The 9,842-nt window shown below is 42.2% G+C and overlaps 1 pseudogene; it reads left to right on the forward strand.

Moving 5' to 3' along the window:
- The first annotated feature begins 7,477 nt into the window (after positions 1–7,477).
- LOC121452522 lies at positions 7,478–7,769 on the forward strand (annotated as a pseudogene).
- The last annotated feature ends 2,073 nt before the right edge of the window (positions 7,770–9,842 follow it).

A 9,842-nucleotide genomic window follows, 5' to 3' on the forward strand; every position in this document is an offset into this window, starting at 1 on the left:
GCCTGCCATCCAGCTCTTTGGAGCTGGGAGCAGAGGATGTTCAAGGCCATCCTTTTACTACATACCAAGTGCAAAGCTATCCTTGCCTATATAGCAAGTACAAGGTCAGCCTGGGCTACATGAAACCCTGCTTCAAAAAAAAGAAAAATACTCTCAAAATATACTGAAGGCTTAGATATAAGATATTAAACTGTGAAACTATTAGAATATATATATGTGTGTGTGTGTGTATGTATATATAAAACATAACACCTATTTTTGTAGAACACCCTGAAAACACAGAAAAATAAAAACAAAATTAGATTAAAAATGACAGTTACATCAAACTCATAGCTCATAACACAGCAAAGGGGACAATCATCTGTGTGGAAAGACTGAGAGGAATAACTACAAACCACACTCTGACAAGGATTGTGTAACCAGAAGACATGAGGAAGTCTACAATCTCAACAGCAGAAGCAAACAGACAGCATCTCTAAGAGTGAGTGATAATAGTCTCAATAAAACTTGAGTACCATTAACACTAGCTTGAACACCTATTGATAATGACTTGGACACGATTTAAGAAGAAGAGGACAAGGAGGGCAAAGGAAGATGGAAAATGGTAATGAGTGTTGAAGACCAAAGAATGTGACGCACATACAAGCATGGGACTGTCACAGTGAACCCAGTATTTTGTCTTAGTCAGGGTTCCTTCCTTCCTTCCTTCCTTCCTTCTCCTTCCTTCCTTCTCCTTCCTTCCTTCCTTCTCCTTCCTTCCTTCCTTCCTTCTCCTTCCTTCTCCTTCCTTCTCCTTCCTTCTCCTTCCTTCTCCTTCCTTCTCCTTCCTTCCTTCCTTTCTTCCTTCTCCTTCCTTCCTTCCTTCTCCTTCCTTCTCCTTCCTTCTCCTTCCTTCCTTCCTTTCTTCCTTCTCCTTCCTTCCTTCCTTCCTTCTCCTTCCTTCCTTCCTTCCTTCTCCTTCCTTCCTTCCTTCCTTCTTCTTCCTTCCTTCTCCTTCCTTCCTTCTCCTTCCTTCACCTTCCTTCCTTCCTTCCTTCTTCTTCCTTCCTTCCTTCCTTCTCCTTCCTTCTCCTTCCTTCCTTCCTTCTCCTTCCTTCCTTCCTTCCTTCCTTCCTTCTTCTTCCTTCCTTCTCCTTCCTTCCTTCTCCTTCCTTCCTTCTCCTTCCTTCACCTTCCTTCCTTCCCTTCCTTTCCTTTTTGTTTAAATGCTGATGAAGTTTCCCCTCCATCTTCTCCTCCCATTCCTCCCCTCCACTTCTTCTCTGCCTCCTCCCCCACACACATGCACAAAATAAATTTTTAAAAATATTTTAAGAAGCTACACGCAAAAATAGGCAAACCATGGACTGGGAGAAGATGTTCACAAAACATGCCCCCACAAAAGTCTAATATCTAGGCCTGTGCTATCCAATACGCTAACATTTGCCAACATAATTATTTCGTCATATAGTTAAAGGCAATTAAAGTGTCAGCTCCTAATTTACTCTAGGCAAACTTCATAATAACCATGTTCCCTGAATAATTGCCATACAGAAAAAGATTATTAGATATCTCTGACCTAGAATATAAAAGAGAGACATTACTCACATTTTGAAGTGCATAGAATATATAAAATTAAAAATAAATAGAAGTATTTAAAGTTGTTTATTTTTGAGACAAGGGCCTCATTTTGCTTTCAGTGGCCATGAACTATCTTCTGATCCTCTGACCATCTATATATATTTTTTAAACATAGTCTTACTGTATGAAACCCAATATGTATAACTTCAACAGAGCCGCCATATACAGGCTGTCCTGCATGCTTCAGCATTACCAGGGCATAAATTTCATTTTCAAAATTTCAGTCTCACTACATAGCCCTGGATGGCTTATATGTTATGTAGACCAGGCTGCCTTTGAACTCAGAGATCCACTGGCCTGTGCCTCCTTAGTGCTGGGGTTATAGGAATTCTCCACCAATGCCCATCCATACACTTTCTTTTTTATATTTTATATTTTTATCAGTGCGTGGGTATGCATGTGTGTGTGCGTGTGTATGCATGCGTGTGTGCATGCATGAGTGGGTGGGTGGGTGGGTGGGTATGCACGTGTGTGTGTCTATGTGTCTATGTGCATGTGTAATAAGTTCATGGGTGCAGGCCCATTCACGTGGTATACATGTTGAGTTCTCTTCTTCCACTATGCATTCTGGGGATGGATCTCAAGTTGTGAAGCTTGCATAGCAAGTGTTTTTAACCAGTGAGCCATCTATAAACAACTCAGAACGGTAAAACTTCAGGTCTGCCAAACAGGAACAGTAAGCATTCAAACTCATTAGTCAGGCGGGGAAGTGCAATGATACATTATTACAGGCTCACCAGAATAGCTGAAATTTAATTAACGACAAAACCAAGAGTTGACAAGGTTAGAGAGTAACTGGGGCTCGCATAGATTTCTGGAGGAAATCAAAAACAATACGGACAACTTGGAAATGATCCTGGTGCAGTAAGAATTAGATATCCATTTAATACCCTGGAACCTAGTAATATGCCTAGTCGTAAAGGGCGAATAAAATCCAGGCATGGAGAGAGAGCCCTGCAGATAAGTACTTCTGGCAGAGGACCTAAGTTCAGTCCGCAGCACCGATACTGGATGGGTTGTAGCCACCTGTAAATCCAGCTCCCAAAGATCCAGTGCCTTCTTCTAACCCCTATGGACATCTGCACACACAGAAAGAGAGACAGTCAGACAAAGGCAGACAGAGAGAGACTCTAAATAAACTCTTTTTAAAATAATAAAATCCAGGTCCTGAATGGATCTATTTGTAAAATTATTTCACTCGAATTCTTTCAAATTTGCTGTTTGTTTCCTTTTCATGATGAATAAAAACTAAGCTAATTCTCCTAAAAATGAAACTCTAATTTTAGGTTCTAGACAAACCCGGATAAAGCCAGAACAGTGGGGCACACCTGCAAATTCAGAAGGCTTGGGAGTTCAAGGTCATCCTCGGCTATAGATGAGGTGGGTTTTAGGATGGGAACAGTAAAAACCGTAAGTTCAATATCATGCTTCTCTAATTCTTCACCACAGAGTCACCTTGTGCACATAAGAACTCTGTCTCAGGTAAGAACTCCACTCCTTTCAGGGATGCAACAGTTATCAAAAAAGACACACTCTGGATCCTTGAAACTGCAATTTCTCCTTCAAGTTCTTTTCTCTCCCTTCCAAGTAAAGGCTGGCCCTGGGTATGGATTTTATATCTTGGTGATCCCATCCAGAATGAACACTGACTAACAATGTTACCTACAAGAATAAACCTTAGAAAGGAATCAGGTAGAAGAGAAAAGACTTTTGATGTGGATGATACTATTCTCCAACTTAAAAGAAAAAATACTTCTTAGAAAAAGTGAAGTAATGTACATATTAATAAATTATTTAAGGAAAAATGATGTTAAAAATAAAACAGAACAAGAGCTAGCAAGATGACTCAGTGGTTAAGAGCACTGACCGTTCTCTCAAAACACCCTAGTTTGATTCCCAGAATCCACATGGCAGCTCATAGCTACGGGTATCTCTAGTCCCAGGGGAAATCTAATGCCCTCTTCTGACCTCTGCAGGTCGTTCATGCACGTGGCACACAAACATATACACACACAAAACAAAGTGAGAAATTGAGAAATAAAAAATAAAAACAAAAGCAAAACCAAACACAATGATGTGAGCACATCAAAGAAAGAGAAGAACCTTCTAAAAGGGCTCTCAGTGCCCGAGGCTGTCACCCACATGTACAACAGAACAAAATCCTATTATGTCATAACACAATGAATAAAATGTGTACATGCCCATAGTAGCATAAACAATAAATAAATAAGTAAATCTCCTTTCTCAAAAAAACTTAATGTGGATTCCTCTCCCTCAAGGAGATGGAACACAACTTAAATGCCCACAGCACTCCCCTTCAGAACAACAGAGAATGCAGAGAAGAATGAAAGATAACAACTTTTTTTTAATTGTTTTTATTGAGCCATATATTTTTCTCTGCTCCCCCCGCCCCACCCTCCCTCTTCCTTCCTACCCTCCCCCAAGGTCCCCATGCTCCCAATTTACTCAGGGGATCTTGTCTTTTTCTACTTCCCGTGTAGATTAGAGCCATGGTCCTGGAAGAGAACAGCTTTACAGAGAAAACCTGATAGACATTACCTCAGCCAGGCACTCAAGGTGAACATCAACGATGACAAGTCACATTGATAGCACAAAACTATTTCCAGCAAAGAATCTGACTGGCCTTCATTCTTGGTTCCTGGGAAGGAGATGAAATCCTCGAAATTTTCCAAGAAGTAGTGTTAGAGGAGGCCGCTTGTTCATCCTGGCCACCCCGAACCAGAATAACCACATAGAAACTGTATTAATTAAATCACTGCTTAGCCCATTAGCTTTAGCTTCTTATTGGCTAACTCTTACATATTAATTTAACCCATTTCTATTAATCTATATATCACCACGAGGTATTAGCCAACCAGCAAAGTTCCAGCATGTCTGTGTCTGGCACATCCATAGTATTTTTTACTCAGCCCTTCTTTCTCCCAGCATTCAGTTCTGTCTTCCCCACCTACCTTAGTTTTGCCCTATCAGCAGGCTGAGGCAATTTCTTTAATGGTATTCACAGCATATAGTGGGGACTCCCACATCAAAGTAGGAGTGAGGTCGTTATTCCTAAGCCCCTCAGACCTCATCTGAATTTGACACGAGGGCTCAGGATGGAGGCTGGCCATGGTAGAATATCAGGCGCGGGCAGTGAGTGAGGCTTCGTGGTTAGAAGGCTGGGGACTTTGAGGCAAGGGACGTCAGCTCAGCTCAATCTCTTCCTGGAGGAGAGAAACACAGGAGATTGAGTCAATAACAAAGGCAGTGACTCAAATGAGTTGACCCAAGGTCAATCCTGGACACCAAAGCTTAGGAGCACTTTCCAGCTGATGGGCACATTAATGTTCTGAGAGTGTGACCTCTCGATCTGCAGGAAGAGGATACGAAAGCGCCATGTTTAAAATCTTGACACGTTTTGTGTGTGTCTTCGCTTGGATGGTACTGATACGCATCTTTTCTAATAATAGTATCATTCCCATAACTGTGACACAATACAGAAGAGACCCTCTAAAGGAAGAACGGTTTATTTGGCTTGTTGTTTCGGGAGTCTCGGTCCATGGTCAATGGTTCCTTGGTGGTGGGCTGTGCTGAGGTTCACACGGTGGGGCAGAGATGCTCTCCCCATGACATCGGAAGCCAAACAGAAAAAGAAGTAACTGGGCTCTCAAAACACTCTTTAAGGCCATACTTCCTATGGCTAACTTCCATCTATTAGGCCTTATCTCCTGAAGGCGCCACAGCCTCCCAGTAGCACCAAAGGCTGGCAACCAAAGCTTCAACACCTGACCTTTGGAAGACAATGAAGAAACAAACCATAATAATTGTTACAGAGTTGTCCCACTGACTTAGATCTACAGGTTTGAGGAAATCCTTAATTTTCGGCCAGCTGAAGAAGAGCATGGGTGGCCCAGAGAGTCCCAAACTTACAGAAACTAAAATGAAGACAGTCTTGTTGGGGACCAGGCCCTTAACCCGCTGTCTACACGAACGTCAAGTGGCTTGCATTAGAACAGTACAGTGGTGTTACAGCGACCAGATAATCATGCAAAAAGCATTATTTCTTTGTAATCTCCCCCAAAATATATGACCCTGGTCTAAGGATGCACAAAACAAGAAGAATCCTAGTTGAGGGCCAGACCACACTTGATCATTATTTTCGTACCTGTCAAAACCATCAGAAACAGAGGCAGTGTGGAGACTGTCACATCTGAGAGTCACGCAGAGACACAATCATTAAGTGAAACCAGAGACCGGGATTGGATTCCAGAACAGGGAAGGGACACGAGGCAAACACTAAGGAGACTGAAATCAAAAATGAACTTTGACTGATAATAAATAAATAAGGTTTCATTAGTTGTTGCAAATGTGGTTTATTGAAGTAATAAATATTGGTGGTAGGATATGAGAATATTCTGTATGGTCTTTGTATATTTTCTTAAAAAACTAAAATTTCACACTTTATTTTTTAAAAGGAACATAAAGGAAATGTCTTATGGTCCAGGACACTGTCATATACTAAATCAGCCGAGAGTGGGTGCCTGTTAATTGACTGGATGTAGTCGGGGCTACTAGCACTCCAGGAATTCTAGATCAATCCAACAAATTTTAAATACAATATTTATTGAGCAACCTCGCAGGTAAACAAACTTAATTGAACCACTCATTTATTTCCTGCCACTAAAGTGGGTGAAGGAAATGAGAAAGAAGAGAATAACCAACAATTGGCATCAACATATTAGAAGTTAGGGAGCAGGAATCCCTGCAGCTGCTCAGGGACTGGGGAGCTGCCCTAGGAGCCAGCAGGGACACTTTCTTTATAGCAGAAGCAAGAGAGGAGGGCTGTGTAGCAGAAGACGTTAGAGAGATGTAAAAGTTTAAGGCCATGCCTTCCCTCCCACAATGGAACGGTCCTCTGGTGCTAAGAGCAAAATTAACTGCTCTTCCGTAAGTTTCTCTGTCAGTAATTTTGCCACAAGAACTACTTTATTAGTTTTGTGTGCTTGTGTGTGTGTGTGTCTGTGTGTGTGGTGTGTGTGTGGTGTGGGCACGCACATGCAGACAACTTGGAGGCAATGGTTCTCTCCCTCCATTATATGGGCCCTGAGATCAATCAACACCCTGAACCAGCTGGACTGGCTTCTCTATCCTGCATCACCCAGCTCCTTCAGGCAATCAGAACTGCAGTCTCAAGAGAAAATGGGCAGTAGGAGCCCTGTAGTCAGGAAGAGCAGATGGAGCAAGGTTACAGTACCCAGACACAGAAGAGATGCTCTAGAGCGCATTTTACCAATTCACGGGAACCAACTGCTAGTCTTCCACGGATCCCATAAGGCAGCTGTTGAAGGTAGCCACATTTTACAATTAGACTGATAAGCATACTAAATAAATTAATTAAAAAGCAAATGTGACAGGTACTCAGAGCATACAGCTTCTGAATTTTTTTTTACCATATTTCACTATAATTTATTCTCTTCAAGCTATCTATATTATACATGTGTGGTGGAAGCACTCTATAGTACCATAATGTGCATATCTTCCCGATTCCACATTGACGTTGAGTTCAAAATTGCCCATGGGGATTTTTACAGCACCTGTGATGGCCCATCCTAAGTGTCAGGCCAGCTTTTGTTGCTGGCATTGTGCCATAGCCAGCTAGTTGTGCACGCTCACCAGCTCATCGCTGAGCGGGATAAGACGGAAGTATTTGTAGTAAAGGGTAAGACTCATGATCATGCTCACCCACTCTGCTTCCAGAATGTCTATATCCATCTGTCTGCTTGCATATACCTTTGAGAATGCTTGTTTAAGAAATCAAACACTGCCTTTCTGGAGGTGACGACCTCCCTACGAGAACATGCCTCTCGCAAAGGATCTCCTTCATCCCTCACCAGAGGAGGAAAAAAAAAAAAAAGGAAACACAAGAAAAAGCGCCTGGTGCAGAGCCCCAGTTCCTACTTTATGGATGTGAAGTGCCCAGGATGCTATAAAATCACCACAGTCTTTAGCCGTGCACAGACGGTAGTCCTGTGTGTCGGCTGCTCCCCTGTCCTCTGTCAGCCTACAGGCGGGAAAGCAAGACTGGCAGAAGGATGCTCCTTCAGGAGGAAGCAGCACTGAAAAGCACCGGATTCGAGATGAGTGGGAACCATCCCAATAAACACATTTTGGTATAAAAAAAAAAAAAGAAAAAGAAATCAAACACTAAAAGAAGAGGATCTATAGATTTATAGTGGGGGCCCTCCTCACATAAAAGCTTTGATTCGTGCCTATGCACTCTTCAGAGAGTCCCTCCACACATACCAGGCTGACCTCGAACTCACTATGTGCCTGACGAAAGCAACAGTGCAGAGTACAGCTCATCCTAGGGAAGTCACAGCAGTGGGAGCTTGAGGCCGCGTTGCTCTGCAGTCAGGAAGCATTGAGCGACAATCCCAGGGTCCTCCAATCCCCTTTCTTTTTATTCAGTCCAGCTCCCGGCCAATGAGAGACCTCTCCAGCCAAAGCCAGAGGGTTCCAGGTCCAGAATCCTAGCCTGGATGGTACCTACACACAGTGAGATGATATCTTCCACATTTAAAGTGGGTCTTCCCCTTAGTTAACACAGTTAATCCAGAAACTCCTTCACAGACTCGCCTCCCAGGTGAGTTTATATCCTGTCAAGTTGGCAATCCACACTAGCCATATAAGGGCTGCCCCCGGTGTCATCTTAAACAGCCTCCAAAGACCACAGGGCAAAGACTTCCACACAGGATGACAGTTTTGGAAGGCTGCTGCCCTGGAAGGGGACGGTGGTACAGCAGGACCCTCTCGTCCCTCTCTGCCTCGTGTACCCTGTCAACAGTGAGCAGCGCTCGCTCTATACACTCTCCACCTCAAAGCGTTGTCACACCGGGCCTGTTACCTAGGACCTGAAACCTCCGAAACCCTGAGCCAAGCAAAGCTTTCTCCTTTATAAACTGATCGGCTCAGATATTTGGTACAGTATTAGAAAGTTTACACAAATATCTTCTATATTAAGGCAAAGAAAATGTCAGAATTGAAAGACATGAGTATTTGGAATGAAAGGGTGTGTCCAAGACCAACCACAATGAGCATGAACTTGTCTTGGGAAGATGAACAGCCATCTATTTGCCCTAGAAAGAAATGGTTCCACCCAAGTAGAGATTGGTGGGGAAAAAATGAGTTTAATTAAAGTTACTTATTACAATTGGCTGCATGATTGAAGAAAATGCCTCTCACTGTCCCCTGACAACTGTTGACTACTTATATATCCTGGGGGTGGGTCTCAATGTTGCCAGTCCTAGAGTGCATGCCATAACACATAAGGGATACAATCACAAACTTTCAAAGATACAATGTTCTTTAATGATACATTTGAAAATTAAGAACTTAGAATAACATTGCACTTTGCAACAAGAGTCTCCTGCCCGAGTCTCCTGAATAGTTAGGACTATAGGTGATCCCACTTCCTTGGCTTTTGTCCTTTATTTGTGACTGCCAGGCTAGCCTCTTCAACAAAGGAAACTGTGCCTCTGAACTAAAACAATACATGAAAAACTAATGCAATGCCTTCAAAACTCTGAAGGAAATTATGTTCAGTCCACTTTCTATTCTATAACTCCAATCTTCAAAAAACGATTTAAAATACTCAAGGCCTCAAAGTTTGCCACTCGAGTACCATTCTCTGGGAAACTCCTCAAGTGTGTGCTGCAGCGGAGTAAAGAAGAAAACCAGCTTAGGTCACAGGACTCCAGAGCCATTGAATAAAAGTCTAGACAATTCCTGAGATCATTGAAAAAGAAATGTAGTTAGCCCAGAAGGGAAGTGTCCAGGAAGAAACCCATCTCACACAGTGTTTACTCTGTTCCACTATCTTTTGGGGAAGAAATTTTTTAAAAAGTTACAAAGAAAACTAAATAGATGGGAAGAAATAATACATTTAGAAAAAATCAAAAGCTATGTCAGAAAGAAAATTTACTTAGGAATACTATGCTAAGTGTTGTGTTTTATAATAGACAATGCTTCTTTAGCAAAAACTCATAACTAAATCGGGATGACAAAATGAGTATGTATCTGTTGGTCAAATCCTAACAGAAAGCAGATAGTGTTCTCAAGTTAAATGAATCAGAAGGGTTTTTTAAACATAATTCTTTATTGATTCTTTGGGAATCGCACACCATGCACACAGCCCCGCTCACCTTTCTGTGGATACAATGATG

Source organism: Microtus oregoni, unplaced genomic scaffold (genome assembly GCF_018167655.1).
Source record: "Microtus oregoni isolate MIOR12 unplaced genomic scaffold, Mior012 000009F_ref0000495, whole genome shotgun sequence".
In the NCBI taxonomy this organism is placed as follows: domain Eukaryota; kingdom Metazoa; phylum Chordata; class Mammalia; order Rodentia; family Cricetidae; genus Microtus; species Microtus oregoni.